A 20,505-nucleotide genomic window follows, 5' to 3' on the forward strand; every position below is an offset into this window, starting at 1 on the left:
CCAGCCAATTTTTTCACGTTAACAACTACTATTACTACAACACCTTATCAGATGAGCCACGGGCCGCCGACAACGCTGCCTGTCGGACTGGCGCGCAAACGACTCCAAAAACGCAATTATGACAAATTCGACGGTGTATATGGATGTTATGCATAAAAACTAAAAGCGATTAGGTTTGTAGGTACGGTTATTTTTTAAAGTCCGCCCGAAAAAAGATATTATTTGTTATAATATGATAAACATACCGAAACTCGACAAAGATTTATTTTTATTTAGTGGCATCTATATGAGGGGGAAGGGATACGATGGACAGATTAAATTTTGTTTGGTAGGTACATTAAAATTAAGACTGTGCTGTCTTCTTTTAGGTATGAAAGCAATTATATATAACTAATATTGCGCAACTAGCACAATATCCCAGAGGGGGAGGGGGCTAAAGCCCCACCTTAATATTATACCGAAAGTCACCCGAGGAAGGGGGGGGGGGCTCATATAAAACATATTTTTTTTGAGGGGGCTAATAGTATATTTGGGGCTTGGGTAGGCCCCCCCAGTCGCGTTTATGCTATAAACTAGATTCGATAGTTTGTATACAAACATATAGAAAATGATATGAATTTCGAGTTTTAAGATGTTATTATAGAGTAGTCAGAACTCAAATTTTAAGAAATCCGGGACACCAAAATTATTAATTATTATACATAATTTTTTCCTTTGTCTTTACAGTATGATATACCTGTGTCCTGTACTATAAAGAAGTATAAAGTAAAAGTTTGTTTAATAGACATTACTAGGATTCGGAAATTATTGCACTAAAAATCATTGAAATTGATTGCATTATTGCTTAAAAAATACTCAAAATTGCAATAGATTATTTTATTTACCAATATCTCTATTAAATACTAAAAAAAATAATTTTATAAGTCATTTTTATTAATATAAATGTGACTTCTTTAACAAAATATTTAAAAATAAAAATTCATATTAAAACTGGAATACTGGTTATGGTCTGATTTTTCAGGAGCCTACAAACAAAATTATAATCATTTAAAAAGGTTTTCTACATACAATTTTTTTTTTCTTAATATTTCTAACGTGAAAAAATAAAACCATGTGAATAATAATTTAAAAGTATCTAACATTTTATTAAAAATAAAGAAGATCAACAAAATTGAAATCATTACGAAAAATGCCGAAAATTGCAAAAAAGTTATACTACAATTTTTTAGATTTTAATTAGTACTTGCATAGGACTAATTTAAATTTTAAAACCTACTTGGCAGTAAATCCGAAAAATAGAAAAAATGTTGCAAACACAATAACTTTCGAGCTCTAGAAGTCTAGACATTATACTTTACTGGGTAATTAGGACATTAGGTATATAAAAAAAACATTAAAATTAGTAAATTAAATAAGATATTTTAATTTATTAAAAAATAATCTAATCTATTAAGATTTTACATACGTGAATATTTTGTCATTTAAACATTGATGAATCAATGCCGATGTACAAGGCATAGAACCATGGGCGCCCATTGTTTCAATTTTAGAGGGGTGCAAAAAAAGTCTCAAAATATAAACTAAATAAACGTTTAATTTACGATTAATCTTGAGTATACCTACCACATCATCAAAATGACTATGTATAACTTTATATATATTTTATTTCAAATCCCTTTGTAGTGATAAAGAAAAAAATAATTTGTATGTTCTTTAGGTAATTAAATAATATCTATAAGTAATATTTATTATAAGGTCATATTATTTTTCCAGGGGGGGGGTAAGTGCCCTATCTTGCCCTTCCACCAATGGGTGCCCATGCATAGAACAATAACTTTAATCGTGAATAATTGCAATGATATACAGAAATAGTTTTGTGGTCAGCTAACAAAAAATCATTTTCAGTAGAAACCAACCAAAAAAAAAATTGTTGGAAATCTTACCATATTGAACTGATGATATCGTAGCCAATTTATATTTTTGCGTTTTGAGGTGATCATTTAAGTCTGATCGTTCACCACGACTTAGGTACTGAAAATTTCTATGGAAAATTATATACTGTACTTTTGAATAGTAGATTTAAGTTTTTTAATAAATGGAAAATCATTTTGCCATTTTTCATTAAAATTACATAGTCATTTAAGAGGTATAGTCACTATGTAAAAAAAAATGAACTAAATCATCACAACACTATAAAATATAAGTATGTACAAAAATTTGGTAGATTTCACGATCGTATACAACCAGTACCGTCGGCATATAAATGCATACTGATTAGTGATTACTGATTACTAAGGTCTGACTACTTGGATAGGTATAATGTAATAAACCAGGGTCGGCAACCCACGGCCGCGGGCCATGCGGCCACAAAGCAATTTGATCCACAAAGGTGGTTAATTTTGTGTTTTAATTTGTTCAATACATTTTCATATAATTTTCAATATTATATAATTCTTTTCCTTTATAAATAAAATCTAATCTAACCGTTTCATAATAGCAATACAATTATAAGCATTATATCATAATATGTAATTTTTTTTTTTTAATGTTGATGAACAATTGAAAAAAAAAATGGCCCGTGTGGTTAAAAAGGTTGCCGACCCCTGTAATAAACAATACATTATATCTTTCGTAATCACAATTCTCGAAATTCAAAAATCATAACATGGTTTTTCCCGACTGTAAATTAATGTAATCAGAAGTTAGTAGATTGGCTAAATTTAGAAAACATTTAAAGTTCCAAGTTCATTGTCAAAATATCGTTTTAATAACTGATATTTACGACTAGGTTTTGTTCAATAATAAAAACTGATAACCGAGTAAGTAAAAGAATAAAGTTATATTATAGTAGAAGTAGAGCAGTCTATTCTGATTTTAAAACCCTGCAATAAATAAATAACTATTAAATTAATTAATGAATGATTTTGCTCAGACGTCACTTGGGGATAGATGGCAAAAGCATAAAAATAAATTACCTAGAGTATAATAAAGAAAAAAAATTGCAAGAGAAACACTAGAGCCTGAAGGAAAATACGTTTTAAAAAACATAAAGAATTAAAATAATTATAAAAGTATGCTACAGTAAAAGAGCATAAAAATTAAAGAATTTTGTAATACTATATGAAAAAAAAACGAGTAGGAATTTAGGTGCACCCAAATGTAGTAAATGCATTTTAAAAATGAAAAAAATTAATTAAAATAATAGATAATGAAAAAAACGAGAATAATACGTATGTAAATTGTAAATTGTATGAAGAATAATTAATACAAGGAATAGATAGATGCATACAAAATAAAAAAATACTAATTATGTTGAAAGAAAAAACGAGAATGGTTTTGAGGGCATCCATAGTTAAATGAATTTTATAAAATAAAAACAAATTAAATTAAGTATAAAAGTACTTAAATGCTCGTATGTTCTAATAGGGTCAGAAACTACAATCTATATGTATTTTTAGTAATGAAAAATAATTAAATTGAATTTAAAATTTAGAAGTGATATATTGTAAGGATTTACTGGAAAAAGTATATAATATATAATATAATATGTATATATTAAAATAATAAACTTTTAATAACATATACATTTTATTCGATATTTTACATCATTTTTTTTTTTTTTTTTGTATTAATATTCGTCATAAAAAAATATTGGGTTATTGGATAGTTTTGGAAATTAGTCTTCCGCTTTTATCCATATTTTTACTTAATATTTATGTTTTTGAATAGCTCTTTTCGGAATTTTATATGCGAATAAAATGCGTCTAAAATTAAATAAAAATGTTTTTTAATACTTATAATGGCTAATGTTCCATATTTTGACTGTGACAATAATTTGGTTGACAATTTTGAACTCAGGGATGTAATGGTTCAAAAAAATACTCTAAAATCTTTGTTCAATATGACCTTAATAGTTATGTGAAACCTTAGTGAATTTTAATTCACAAAAATAATTTTATGTAAATATTATATTATATTATATATTCATGAAATATACCTATTTATCTATAACCTGTTTAATTTGTATCTTGAAACCTTGCTGATAAAGATAAATTTATAATTAAATATAACTAAATTAGAATAAGTGGTACAATAATAATTGTCACAATTATGGAATTCATTGGCATAACTATATATGGAGAAGATTAAGGTAAACTTAATTTTAGCTACCTTTAAAGTTTAAAGACCTGATGGAATTTTTTGTTTTATAAAATATAAGTACTGTGCATTGTTATATTACTGGCATTTATTTTTTTTTTGAGATTAATAGCCACTCACTTTAAAAAATTTGAGTTTCATCTATGGCTTCTTTTTGTAGATTGGCACAGGATATCCCGCAAAATGGCATTCAATTACTTTGCTCATCCATATTTTAAATACTTAAAATTTATTAATACTCGTTTGATACTCGATGTAAAAGTATGCTGGTTCTTAGAAAAATATTTTACTTTGGAATATGAAATAAAAAATGAATGTTATCTGGTAAAAAAATGAAATACTTATAAAATGATAACGGTAAGAAATATTAAAAATATTGTTTTATAATTACTTTGAATTATTTTAAAGAATATTTTATTAAAAATGTAAATACTTTTTAGAATAATGAGTGTTGACATATAAAATCGTTAAATTTTTATTCCATATAGATAATATACATATAATTGTTGGCTCGTGACCTAAACAGCACACTTTGAATTGGGTCTGGATATAATAATTATAACTGAAAGGGTAAGTACTAGGTTTTGCGCACCTACCAGCAGTTTATAGATATACACCAGTAATAATATTACATCAATATGAGTAATTATCATAATGGACTAGGTACATATTATAATGTACCTATATCGGGTGTATAATATTTTATAATGGTTATAAATATATAATCATAAAATATATATATAAATATGATGTATATCATATATATATAATTAGGTATAATAAATTCATTGTTCAAATGTCCAAGAAACGCATACGAAATTATTTTATTTTTTTAAGTTATTTAATACTATAGAAGTTGGAGTGTGTATGTATGTATGAATTTATATAGGTCCGTTCTGTCATCGTCAAGCCATATATATTCATTCAGTTAAGACTCGCCCAAAGCATATACACGTTGCAAATGACCTGTAAATCATAATATAGCCTACAGGTACGGTATATATATATATATATATATATCACTATTATATATTTGTACGAGTAATTTATTTGGTTCATATATATTATAAAAGAATATAGTTAAGTAATATAACGGAAAATGCCAAAATCAGTGTAGATCGTGAAGGTTTCTTAAAATAATAATTCTAAATCTATCTAAATCATGCATGATACATGCGATGTATGTATATATATATTATATATATTATAAATGTAGCTACAACTATTTGTATATATACGAATTCAAACACCGAACAGTATATTTAATAGGTAATCTTATTCACAATCAAAGAAAATTAATCATATATTGTATAATAATTAAAATAATATAAGTAGGTATGTTAATACATTATTAGGGGTTTCATTAAGAACATCAAATTTATCTTGTGATATTACTTAATTAGAAAAAAATTGTATAGAACATAAAAATAACATGAACCTGTAATACCTATATATTATTCAATTTACGTATGGAATATAACATTTGACTTAAGTATTTTGTAAACATCGGCTACACTGCCTAGCAAGTTTTATTTCTGGTCACAAAATGCTCATCACTCGCTGAGACATCTATGTGTCATCTAGTTCATCAATGACGCAATAAATTTAAAATTTTTTCTTTTAAGTTCTTCAATGGTATTTGTGGTTTATTTTCGTAAACATAAGCTTTGGTGTAAACCTCCCCTACAAAAAAAAAACACTTCGTAGATGATGTCAGCCCTCAAATTGTTCACGCAATTACTTGAATGATCAGCTGAATTGAAGCTTGCCAGCGTAATCGAAGTGGACATTATTGTCAGATTTTATACTCCATACATACGAGTATATCAGAGACTGTATACTACACGTATACATAATTTTTTTATTCTATTCAATTCATCATTTTTTTTTTAAATAAAGTAATAAAGATATTAAATCTGGCGTTCTTAATGAAAGAATTTGCACATTACGTCATCATTATGATGAAAAACTTCAAAAGGTCTAGCCCAATTGTATCGTGTTTTATTTCCGATACGTGTTTCTTGGCATTATCGTACATATTTTCACTTCCCTTAACGCATATTTTTTTATTGAAGGTTAGTATCATGAAATTCATTGTAGAAAAATAAAAAAAGTATATTATACATAGGTAGTCAGAATTTTATCATAAAGAGAGGACACTAAATAATAAGTTTACTAAGTTTATTGTTAATATTTATATTACAATAATTTTGTATTATTAGTATATACACATTGGTATTATATGTTATGTATATAACATATTGTATACATAATTAATAATGTAAGAAAAAAAATCGAGATTTTAAAAAGTGAGGGAAGAGCACTTGTCTGGATATAGCACCACAATGAATAATATAGTATTACACACATATAAGTACTTGAGTGTAAAAAAATGATGTACGAAAAATATATAAAGAGAATGGTAGGCGGTAGCTAACGTTTTACAGTGATATTTTCTTTTCATATAAATATGTGCATATATCAATCATAATTCGTATGCAAATACAAAAGATTGTGATTTTTATATAATTATTATATTATAGTTGTTCAATAATTAATTATTTCTCCACCACAAATAATGGAGTAATAATAATTATTTTTGTTTTTACAAAAGATTTATAATGTAAATAATCATAAAATTTAGAAGTTTTTGTACATTTTATTTTAAGTATATTATGTGAATTAACGTGAGTTATCATATATGTTAAACATTTCCACAGAAAAAAAAATTATAAAAAATATGGTAGAATACGTAATCATGGATTTTTTCGTTTGCCTTAGGGAGATAATTTTTTTTTTAATATTTTTGTTTGGCGATGTTTTTTTACAAAAATAAATTATTTTATAGGTACGCTGAATTAATATATAAGTTAATGTTAAATAATATATTACCTAATTTAACGATCAATTTAACTCACTATACTCACTTTTTAGTTTATTTTTTTGATTTTTAAAGACAACTTTTACATTTTGTAATTTCATTGATTTAACCAGAATAATTTCATTAACTATACGATATAAAAAAATATCAAATATTGGAGCATTATTTAATTTTTAATTTTTAAGTATTATAAGTTTAGTATCTCAATAAATTAAGTCGAATTATAATGGTTCTACTTTTTGCGATTATTTCTTTTGTACTAGTTCAATACCTATCAAAAAGAACATACAAATTGCTATGTTCCTTGTGATATTAATTACATTGTACACCTATATTTACTATTAAAATGATAAAATTTATATAATTTGAAAAATACGTGTATAGGTATGTGTATAATGTATATACTTATTCGGTATAAAATGTAAATTAAATCAAGGTTTACAAAGAATAAAAATTGTGCATATAAGTACACTATTAAATTGTATAATTAATTTTCTATACATAATTATTATTATTTTAAACAATTATTTATAATTAAAAAGAACTTGTAAATATTTGATAAGGAAATGGAAAGTAAATCTTGTTATAAAAAATATAGTGTCAATAATATTTTCTATAAATTTGTATAAAAAGTACCTACGAGGACAGCCAAGTTTTACCCTTTTTCTTGACAATACGTAACAGAAAATAATTATCGCTAGTAGATATTATGTTAATAAGTATACTAGGTATTAAGATATCTGAAATTTAATGATCTTATGTTAAAGCGTGCAATTAGTATACGTATGTATTTACTGCTAGTTGTAATTTTTAATGATGAATTATTGTTAAATAATTAAGTAATTTTGATGAGTAATGATGGTCAAATTCATTATACCTATAAGAATAAAAATAAATGTAGTACATAATTTAGTTTTAGGCGATCAAATAATAATTTTAGGGACGTTGAATTGTTCATGAATTACATTCATCAACTTATTTTAACATTATTAAAATTAAAACAAAGCGATTTTATTTTTAAATATTTATAAACCACAAAATATATATGTACTATTATAACATATATATATTGGATACACCAGTTAAAAAATTAGTATGTCAGAAAAATATTAAAATAATTAACAATGAACAACGATTGTAATCAACGATAAAAGTATGAAAATAAATTATTTTTTCATTTTTAAAAATCAATTAACAAATATTAATACAATTATTTTTTTATAAAGTATCAGTGAAGTATTTTTAATGGTTTTTCCGAGAGGTGTCGTTTTTATATCGAAAAAATGTTTTTATCATTTAATAATAATTATATTATTCTAAGATAATAATAATTAAATAATTATTGATTAATTAAACTTCATGAAATTTTGCAAGTTTAATAAATGGCACACTTTGTAAGATTGTTTTTTGAAAGTAAATTTACATAATATTATGTTCTATAATATATATTAAATTTTTACTATTTTGATTATTTCTACACGTAGGTTTAAAGACACAAGCTGCCTCAAATTAAAACATATTTTAATCATTTTATAATTGTTTAACATTTTAATAATCTAATTCTTAGTTGATGTGTTTAAATTAATCATTCTAATCGATGAACCATGCATGAGTCATTTTGAACTAAAAAATAGAATATCATTGATTACTTAAGTCTAAAATAATAATATAGTATCGACTAATAATCAATATAAATGATATTGTATAAGTTTACTATGGTGACTTATTTAGGATGATGTGTGTTTGACATCAATGATAAAAAAGTATTTAAGTCTAAAATCTAGTATAAAAATATTAAAAAATGATAAAAATGCGTAAATATTGATTGAAAATAAGAGCTGTAGTTAAAAAGTTAAAACTAGCGATGTTTTAATAAAATATTTCAAATTGCTAAAGGTATTTATTTATTTGTGAAATATTATATTACCTAACGCAGTAACGTAATATCAAATAATTATTTTGAACAATGAGTGATTAAAAAATTATTCATTTATATGAAAAGTAGTAATATTAAATTTTGAATTTTTGAGTTAGTTTTGAAATTTAAATAAAAATAAAACTATAAATTTTAGATTTTTAATATATAAATAATTATTTTTTTTTGTTTTTTTTTTTGTTTTCGTTTTGGGTCATCTAAAAATATATTACTGAATGAGATAATATTTTGGTATTTATAAAGATAATAGAGTTTCATTTTTGAATGGAATTGTATTAATTTGATTTAATTTTAAATATTAAATACTATTATACGTCAAGTCTATAACGAACAGTTTGAGAATAATTTAAATGTAGTTAGATTATAATACCTACTAATTATGGTACTAAAATTATTGACTATATTATCTTATCGAAATAAAAAAATACTTGATTACATAATTCATTGTTAAGATTATAGGAATTAATTATTTTATTATTTATTACTAAAAAATCTAAAAGTGCAGAATGTGCTCAGTTTACATTTTTTGTGAGTTAAGTAGATATGTATTTTTAATGATTTGGTAGTTGGTGAATATTGATAGTCATTTTGGATCCATTTCAAATAAATTAAGTTATATTGATTGATGTACAGTAAAGTTATGCAAATTTTGATATCGTTATTTGATGTATAACACATATTAATTACATGGTTCACATTGCTTGGATTTAATCATGCCATTATGAAATAATTATTACAATATTCAAAGGCTTATATTTTATGTTATCCTTCTGTACGTTTCAAAGTTGTATATAGTTTTATAAAAAGCGTACTGTGTAGGTGAAATTTGCTTAAAGTCATTTAAGTAAAGATTGAGCGGTGAGTACGAAATTAAGTATAAGTTATGTATAAGTACAGTTATATAGTTGCTGGGTTAATAGTTCAGTTGAATAATAATGGTAATTTATAAATCCTTATATTATTATGAATTCTATAAAATATTTCACTCTTGTAAATTTTTAACATTACTATAGACATATTTAAAATGTCTATTTCAATATTCAATTTGCATTCAAATCATTATTAGAATATTACTAAAATAAAAAAGTATTGTAGTTATAGTATGTTATACTAATATTAAAACAAATATATTTTTGGAAATATTTTTACTAATTAGAAAAAACTAATTTGTTGAAATTATAAGTGTAATAAATGACATTTACCTACTATTCCATACAACATTCTACTATAATAGTATAATACTACTAATAATAAAAAAAACCCGCTCTAGTTAACTGTTAGTCGTTACTCGTTAGTAATTAATGGATTATTACCTAGTACATTTACTACTAATTATTGTAAAGTCAAAAATGTTTTTACTTAACCACCAGTTGTCATAGTTTTTAATTGTGGATAGTAGTTAGAAATACCTATTTGAACTTTTAATAATACCTGTACATATTACAGTGAAACACACAACCGACGTAGGTCTTCTATATTAAATACCTAATATACATATCATTATATCAATAATAATAGAAAAATCCTATAATCGGGAAAATATGAAAGTGTTTATCGATATCATATTTATTGTCATTATGTATTGAAATTTAAAACAATTTCAGTAGAAATGAAAGTTATTTCGTCGTGCTTGTTATCGTAAAACTTGCGCATTAGTATTTATAAAGTCAAACGCGTTCCAATTGTCAGTAAGTATAGGTATAAAATAATGCACAATCGACAGTGAAAAAAACATTTCTATACTAGATCACATTTTTGACACGACTAACGACTATACATTATACTGTATGTATAGTTGCCAGCTAGAAATCGAAAACCATGTCAACCTTCACTTTTGTTTTGGATTCTTTGCGGATCATTGAGAAACTGTCGGTTTCACAAATATGTGGTTTTTTTTTTTCTAGTGATACGATAAAAGGCTAAAAATTTCTTTATATAGTTAGCGAAGACTATAAAAACTTTACTGTAAGTCGATACGAGATGGTCAGTCATTTGCCTATAACAAAAGTTTACAAAAAATCGGTTTTTATATTTATTTAATATTATATACACATACGTGCACGTATCTTAGTTACATAAATACAGTGTATAAATTTTAGATTTTGTATTTAAAAATCAAGGAATAATGTCATATTATACAAAAAAAAAATTGTTTTGAGATACCCTAAAAAATCATTATTCGCAGGTACGTTTACGAGTGTTTTATGAACACTGAAATTTGTGATAAATTAATAACAGCATACACCACATACTCAAACAAAAAAACGAGAAGACTTGTTTAACAAATCTTGCGATTCATTATTATAGTATATGATAATATAATATTATATACTTTCGACTTTCGAGTGGTTCGTCAACAGCACGGTGCGGTTTCAGTCCGAGCGTGATGAGGGATGCTCACGGTATCCTAAGTCCGTACAATGGCCCGTATAAATTATATAATATGATTTAAACGGGTACTCTGTAGAATCAGTATGCCCAGGTGGTGGTTTTAGAAATTAATAAAATATTAATTAGACCCAAAATATAGTCATCTTTTAATGTGAGTTGAATTTGAATAATACTGATTCAAAGAGGTGATAATTGAAACGTGAACGGACATTTGAAATATTGTACAGATAAGTCAGATCAACCAGCAATATTATTATAACGAGCACGTGACGTAGTTATCGACGTTTTATAAATCAACTGTGATAAACGTAAAGCGCAGACTTTTAAAAACAATACGATCTGCTGCTGGAATATCATCACACACCTTTGCGTGTATCCGCCCTTGTCATACGGTAAATTTATTATTTCGTATGGTATTTATTGTACGAATAACCAGTAGCGTAATGATTTTCGCGATGTCGTTATCATGATATTAATATTATCTCATATAATTCAACCGGAAGTAATTCCGGGCCAAATCCCGCGCAGCAACCACTCGGGAATAGACATATCATATTAAATGTGTATGTGTATATATATATATATAATATATATATATAAATAATAGCTTTCGTAAAACGTGCCCCGAACGTTGACCATTCATTATTAGCTGGTTGGAAAACGTTTTGTGGCGAGGAAATAAATAAATAAATATTACGCGTTTAACTGTAATATATATGTATACACAATATATATACCAGTTGCTGTAGTGATGCTTCGACGCCAACTGCAGTTGTATAATTTATAAAACATAATACACACAAAGTACACCATACACCACGCACACATAGACACAGACACGTTATAACGTTAATGTGTACAGTTACTGCGGTATAGATATTATACGAGTACATACCGTAAATAATACATATATATCATATTCTTATCGTTGACCGACTTTCGTGGGTAAACATTTACAAGCGGGGAGGACACGCGGTGTTTACATCGACGATTGTGTACTTGTCAAGTATTAAATAATAAATACCTTGATAAAAAAAAAAAAAAAAAAATCAAATTTATACGCCTAAGACTTGCCCGGTTTTTTTTTTTTTTTGAAGCGCTCTCGTCACGTATAGACAATGACTTGAAATATTTTTAAAATTTCTGTAGTTGGATAGGTTCTCGTATTATAAATACGCTTCAAAAGATTTTTTTTTTTTTTTTCTTTAACAAGCACGGTTAACCGTACGCACCCGTGTTGTACACTTAAAGATGAACTTTCGTTTAAAGTACGCGTGTATTGTAAATGAAATTCGTCCATCGTCACCGTAACATTATTTAAACACGCTTATCGCGTGGCATGTCTGTACATGATATACGTAAGCATACACACGTGCACCGACATTGTATAAATATAAACTGATATGGCGACGACGACGATATACTGCAGGCCCAGGATAAATAACGTCGTGTGAGCCGTGAGTGCAGACTGTCAGCGCGTAGGCGTTGTGTTCGCGAAAGGCCAACTACTGTTTGGTTTAAGCATGTTGTACGACATGAAAACTATTTCCGATTTGAGTATTGTGAGTTTATGAAACCGAAGCTTATAAGACGGGGTCTGTCCGATTGCGATTCACCAGAATACACTATATACCTATGTGTGTATTTTCGTTTAATGTGTACAATATAATAATAATAATAATAATAATAATAATATCGCTGTCAAACGGCGTGGCTAGGGGAGGGGATTGGGTGTTATACCCCCTCCATTGATTATTTTAATATTTTTAATTATTCAGTAAATTAGCGATCGAGGTAAAGATAAAGTAAAATTCTAATTAAAATGCATATTTTGAATGACCTTTTTTTTTATGCTTTCTATGTTCTGGCCCGCTACAACCCTGTTATATATATCTGAACCTTAAACCCCCCTACACCCCGATCAAAAATTCTGATTACGCCACTGCTCGCAGCATTGCGATGCATCACGAATATACTTTTTGTGGTCTCAGTTCTCTTATATCATATTATGAGCTACGTTGTTGGCGGTCGTTAGAGAACTTCATCGTTTTTGGTTCAACCGTAGTTGTTATTATTGATATAATATGTTATTAATATACGTATACGTAATTATTGAATGGGTGGAGTAGGTGAATGAAGCTACTATTTGTGTAGTAATTTATTTTATCGATTATCATAATGTACTGATTGAAGAACTAGGGGAACGGCATCTGCAGTTTTTTCATTGAAATCGCGCTATAGCAGGGTCGGCAGGTGTAGTCACGCTGATGCAAAACCGAAATCAAAAATAAATAATCATCACGCAAAACCATCGATCAGTGAAAATATGGATTTTTTCCGATAGTCGGGAATAAATAGAGAAAAAAAAATAATTAAAATTATTATAGAGAGGTATTCTGTATTCGGTTTGAACTACTTTTATTGTATATTAAATTTTAACACCCTTTTTTTTTTTTTGATTTGATTTGGCGATCGGTTTATCGTGTTAGTTTTTTCTGGCAACGAATCGGTTATCAACTTTTTTTTATCTTTTCGGACTCGACACTGCCGCGATTTGGGACAACATCACAAAATCACAATTTGCGTTAAGTGCATTCTATTATTCGCGTACTATTTTTATATTATATAAATATGCATCAATAATAGTATCATTCATCATAATTTCTAAACAATATACACATAATTATATATAATATTATTATTGCGTGTATATTCATATATACTGTAATCCGAGCGCTACAACCCGGGGGTTGCTTAGCGCTGATCGTTGTAGCATTGGAGGAGGAAGTTTTCCATCGTAGTTGCGAATAGGTGTGCGGGGAGGTACGGAATTATATATATATATATACATATTAAAATGTAGGGCACGCGGATGTGTCGTGCTACACAGCAGTCATTATACGCGGGTCGAAACTCGGGTCGATGAGGTGGCAGTGGAAGTGTGCGTAAGTATGCGTCGTCAGTGGGTCGAGGAGGTGAGTGGTTTCGAAGGGGTTGGCCGTACCCCGTGCGCAGCGCGTGTGCCCCGGACAGCAACATCCGCGTAAACACGTCACGTCCATGACGTCAGCGGTGCCTGTACTGACGTCACTGCTGACCTCGATCCGAAAAACCCACCCTCCCGGCCTATAAGTTCTTGCCCAGCTTTTCATCTGGCACACAATACATATATAGGCCGGTCGAACGATCGTGGTGTGTATATGTATACGAACAGTGCTTTTCCGTCCTGTCAGGTACGCATGTACACGTTTATATATATATATATATTATATAAAACGTTATCGACGAACGGTTATGGAAACGTTTTCTCCGTTTCCTCTTTTTACTCTTTTTGTCTTCTCCTATCTACGTTTCCGCAAGCACACCATTTCACAACCAGTACAATAACCAATTCGATACCATGTTCTGATGTTCATTATGTGTATTATACACTTTTATATTTCATAAGATATAATATAATACACATGCCACAGACGCAGTACGTACGACCTTAAATCGTCTGGCAAACTCATATTTTTTCAATAAGTTTTTTGAACATTTATAGATTGATTTTTAAAAATTTTGAACAATACCATTATTGCTGTCATTTAGCCAACACATAACCACAAATCAGATGTCAGTAATTTTAAACAAACAAAAAAAAAAAAAAAAAATGACCGCACAAAATGGCTATTTTTAAATTGCACGTAAATAATAAAATTATGAATAATAGAAAAAAATTATGTAAAAAAGGGGTCTCGCTCGTTAAATAAATAAAAATAAAAATAAATAATAAAAACATTTTTTTATGGTTTTTGAGGGGGCGGGTAATTTTATTTTTACTGTTCCTTTAAACGTAATGGATCTCGTTTTATAATATAAGTATGATACATCGATTTAGAAAATATTCTTTTTTTCAATCCATAACTTAAGCGTGACTTTCCGATTAGTAATATAACCCACTCACGCGCAAACACGTCCGTACAATATAGGTATGTACATATTATATACGTTATAAGAACGACAAACAGTAGTATTGTAATCGACATTTTTTCAGGTATTCTCCACCCCGTACCCTGCACTCCTCAAACAATATTTGTGTACGCCGCACTCGTAATGGATATACACAATTTAATTTCTTTACTATAATATTTTAACCAGCAATATGATACAATATTGTGATAGTTAAGCTACACATTAAATTATAAGAGGACGAGACTATTTATCATGACGTTATATATTATGATGTTTTATCAAGTCGTCTTAGTTCATTCATCTGTTTGATAGTTACAATATGACTTTGAATTTAACGATCGTGATGTGGTTTTTTATCGATTTGCGTTACACCGTTCGGCAGCTTTTACTGAGTAGACAAGTGGCTAGTGTTCAATAAATGAAATTTGTTTAAGCACATTGCAAGACGACATCCTGTGAAAAGTTTAAACGTGAAATTAATAATAATGTCTGATCCGTAATACAGTATAATATTGCATTAACGCGTATTGTACATAACACGGAAAATCTAAGTATGCGTTGTCAAATTATCATGCGGTGACGTATAGTGTTGATGTTATTATGTTCCGTTTATGTAATAACATAAAGTAACGTCATCGTTATGTGTAAGATAGTCAACAAGTGTTTTTTCTTCTTGTTAACTACGGGACCTGTAACATAGTTCAATGTAAATTATCAATTTTTTTACCCCCGTTTATAACATCATCAACAACATACGTCGTATGCGTAGATTTCATATATTTCATACTTATCCATAGTTATAATTTTGTAAAATAAAATGTGATAAACCGTGTATACTAGCTGCACGGTTCATACTAGCCTAATACTATGCTCTATCTTTTGACGATACGACCCTATATTGCAAAAATATTTCAGGACGTCAATTGCAAATATCGAAACGTCCGAATTGGTTTCCGGGCTGTTAAAAATGTGGTTTTTGTCATAAATGTAATTTTTATTTTTAATTAAAAAATATAAAATAAATAATAATAAACATAATATCTTTTATTAATTTTTTATTTGTCCATTTATCTTTTTATTCTTAAGTATATTATTGAGGTAAAAATATTTTTTATAAACTCTAATCTATTAATTTCATTATTTTTATATTTTCCTATTTTTATTTTATAAATATTATCTTATTTTTAGACTTTAGGTTATGTAGTTTATCTGTACTTTGCAGTTTTACATGTATTTCAATTTGAATATCTTTTAATACATCGACGAATTGAAAGATGTTCAGATTTGTGGAATAAAAGCGACTGTTGTTGAAATCGATACTACTGATACATTCATCCAACATTGTTGGTGGAAATGAGCTATCTTTTATTCAATTTAATTTTTTTGTATATTATAATCTAAGAATTCTTCAATCATTTCATTAATCGGTTTTAAAATAACATAAAATCATTAGTATAGCAATCATTACATTTTTCTGGCAATAATAGAATAAGCCAAAAAACAATTTTAATGTTTCACCTATTTTGAAATCGCTATTTCTAAATACCTTTGAAAGTCCTAATTATTGTATTTTCCTCCATCAGATTTGGCTCAAGTAAAACGATAACCTTTCAATCGACCTAAAAGTCATACTTCAGAGATCGCTACATGAATGGTTCTTTCAAAGTTCACATATATTTTATCCGGATTTAAATAATTTTGAATTTAACGAAAAGTTTTTGTATACGTATCGCTAGTTTTATTTGGAAGTAAAAAGAAAAATAGAGGGACATAATAGTTATTTTTACACCACAAATTGAAAAAGTTGGTAAAAAAGCTTAGGAAAACTTTTGAAAGTACAGTCAATAAACGCATTTTTCATTTGACGTAATACTTCTAAATTTTTATTACATGAAAATCAAATAATATGGGCTTCTGCATTATTAATAAATAAATAATGTTCTCCCCGAATAATCATTAAATTATAATTATTTAATGTAGGAGTCTCGCTCAATGTTTTGGGCAACATTGGTACTATACTACACCAAACAGTTTGTATATTTTTTTCCGAACCAATTTCGATACAGTCGCAAATTTTTACCATCGTTGCATACTTCACATTTTGCTCTAAGCATTCTCATGAACTATATTTATTTTATTAGTTTACATAATACAATTCAATAAAAAAATATAGAAAAAGAATGATAAATATTTAGGTTGGATATGCATCATCCATTGGAATAACAAAATGTTTAAATATTTATTGATGATTCCAATTTTAATTTATAAAAAATTGGCACACAAGTTTTCATATTTCAAGATCTTTGGTCTTATGATAATATATTTGTATAATTGAGATTTTATTATTAAATAGCAAACAATGATTTGTTATAGTAAAATTTATTTTATTTATATTAAAATAATATCATGATTGGCAATAATATGATAATGATAAAAAATTAAAACAAGAATATTCACAAACAAAAATAAATTATTTATCAGTTATTCTTTACACGTTTAAACATAATGATTGACGTAAAAAAAAAAACCATTAAAAATAATATTTTTGCCATTTGATTGTTGTACATTTTGACTTTTGCCTTTTATTAAAAACATTTTTCGACCTAAATTCAAACAGACCGAATCACACACACACATAATATATATATTATAAAATAATGTATTTTTCTTGAATACTAATATTTAAATTCTACAAAATATTAAATCATATTTAACTATTTAAGTCATTACATAAATATATCTTGGTTTTGAATGGTTAACAACCATTGGTTATGAATATTAATTGATTATAAACCCTTCCATAATACTCTAAACTCGTTTTTATGTTTCATACAATGCAAGCATTTTAATAATTATTGGTTTCCATTTTTTTTTGTTATATATATTGAAACGACCAAGACCAAAATAAATTCCTGATACATTTATAATATCAATATAATATGTAACATATACTCATAAATTATCTAATTAAATAATAACTATAATATAATAGGTATTATCATTGCAACACTCATCAATTAAGTATTTTTCCATTAAAATTTGTAATACATTGTTCTTTAGAACACAATGTTGGATAAATAGCATGTATTATTTATCACCATTATTTTGGCGTATTAATACTTATGTCGACTGGTTAAAATACCTAAAATACCTATATGGATTAATACCTGCAGTGGCGTACCCGAATTGCCTATCCACAACGCCGTGTGATCATAATTGGATTTCCTTACTTTATCAAGGATTAGTGCCAGCGATCGGTGAGTTTAAGTCGCCTCCCTCGTATTTGTTGTTTCTGTCTTACAAATAACACATAGTATAGCAAGTTTACATTCATAATAATCCAATATAATCTAATCATACACAATTTTAAGGTAAGAACATCTTACAAATGATGATAGTTATCGATAATTAATTGTTTCTATTGAATCGTACATACTAAATTGAATAACAATTACAATTATAAATAATATTTATTAATGTTCTTGAATTTGTTAATTATTTGTACTCCAAACTTAATACAAAGAAGATCATAAAAGTATTTTTTGGCGTAGTAATCGATTATCAATTAAAATGATAATATTTTATTGTTAAAAGATATTATATAGGTATGATGATTAATATTATATTTTCATTCATAAATTGAATGATGATTTATGTATATATATTATATAAACAATTTTAATAATATTTTTTTTTTGAAAATAAATTGTACTTTTTAATGCCAAACATATCATATATATGTAGTTTATTTTTTCTCCATCGAACAAATATATTCTCGGTCGTAATCCATACTACTTGAAAAAGTTCAGGCTCCCCATACTATTATAATATATTATTTATATATACAAGTAATAAATAAGTGTATTATACTTTCATCACTATTGGTTGACAACTCTGTGAATTTTTGGTTTTTATTTTTAAATTGGAAAGTTTCCAACGAATTCGAAAAGTACTTATATATGTCAAGATCACTCCTATTCTGGTTAATCATAAAGAATGGGCTAATTTTATAGTTTTAAATATTGCACTGGAAGAGATATTTTTTCTACGTTATACGCGTAATAAAATATTCATGTCAATTGGTTTACTCTCTCTGGTTCTCTCTCTCTTTTTTACACACACACACACACACACACACACACTCACACACATATATTGACAGTAATATATTTAAAATTATTATTTTATCTACAGTTATCGGGTAACGAGCGAATTTCAGCCGATGGTAATTACAGTTATGTCGATAAGGGCTGATTAAAAAAATAATAACATGAGAAATTTGTTTCATTTTTTTAGTTATTTATGTTATATTAGCAAGGAATTATACTCAAAAACTACAAAACAGTACTATCTGTTTTATATCTATAATTAATATATTAATATTTTTCACGACGTTTGTTCACTATATTTACATACGTACTGTATTTTGCTTGTGAATTGAATGTTGTATTAGGAAACTCCGACTAACACGATCGCCAGAACTAGAAATAGGTCGAGGCTTTGTTAGGTATTCAGTCAAATATATATTATATACTTGATTATAAATCAAAGCTTAAAGTAACTTATACAGTACCATATAACATAATTATACCATACTTACTATATAGCCTTAAACCGTATTCTCAGAGAGTGGTTCTTAGTGTTCTTACATCACTCATCGTTTCTTATAAATACATCTATATACATAAATATATATATATATTTATATGAATTCTAATTAATGCTTTAAAGTTTACTTTGATAACATTAATAGTTTCTTTGAAATGACAACATGAATTTCATATCTTTGGACGTCGACGAAGATGATGACCAAACGGAACGCAACATCAGCAATGTATTCTGTATTTTACTTACTACTGACGTGGTGTAGCGTATAACTCTACGTTGAGACGGAAGTGTACATAAATATCGGAACATATAGAGGAATAAATAATGAGAGGGAGTAATAAAAAATAAACACAGATGATTATTATAAGTTAACAATTAGCATATCTTTATTGGAAACATTAAAGAAGCTGAATTGTACAACGGGGTTAAAATTAATTTTAAATTAAAAGAATTTTTGTTGAATAACATAGTTATCATTATGATAATTTGTTTTCATATAAATAAAACATTGTTTTACACACTAATAAATACAGACAGGCCGCATGTGTGTCGCAAATGATGATGTAGATAATATAGT

Source organism: Melanaphis sacchari, unplaced genomic scaffold, assembly GCF_002803265.2.
Source record: "Melanaphis sacchari strain LSU unplaced genomic scaffold, SCAv2.0 Contig8_pilon_pilon, whole genome shotgun sequence".
Lineage (NCBI taxonomy): Eukaryota > Metazoa > Arthropoda > Insecta > Hemiptera > Aphididae > Melanaphis > Melanaphis sacchari.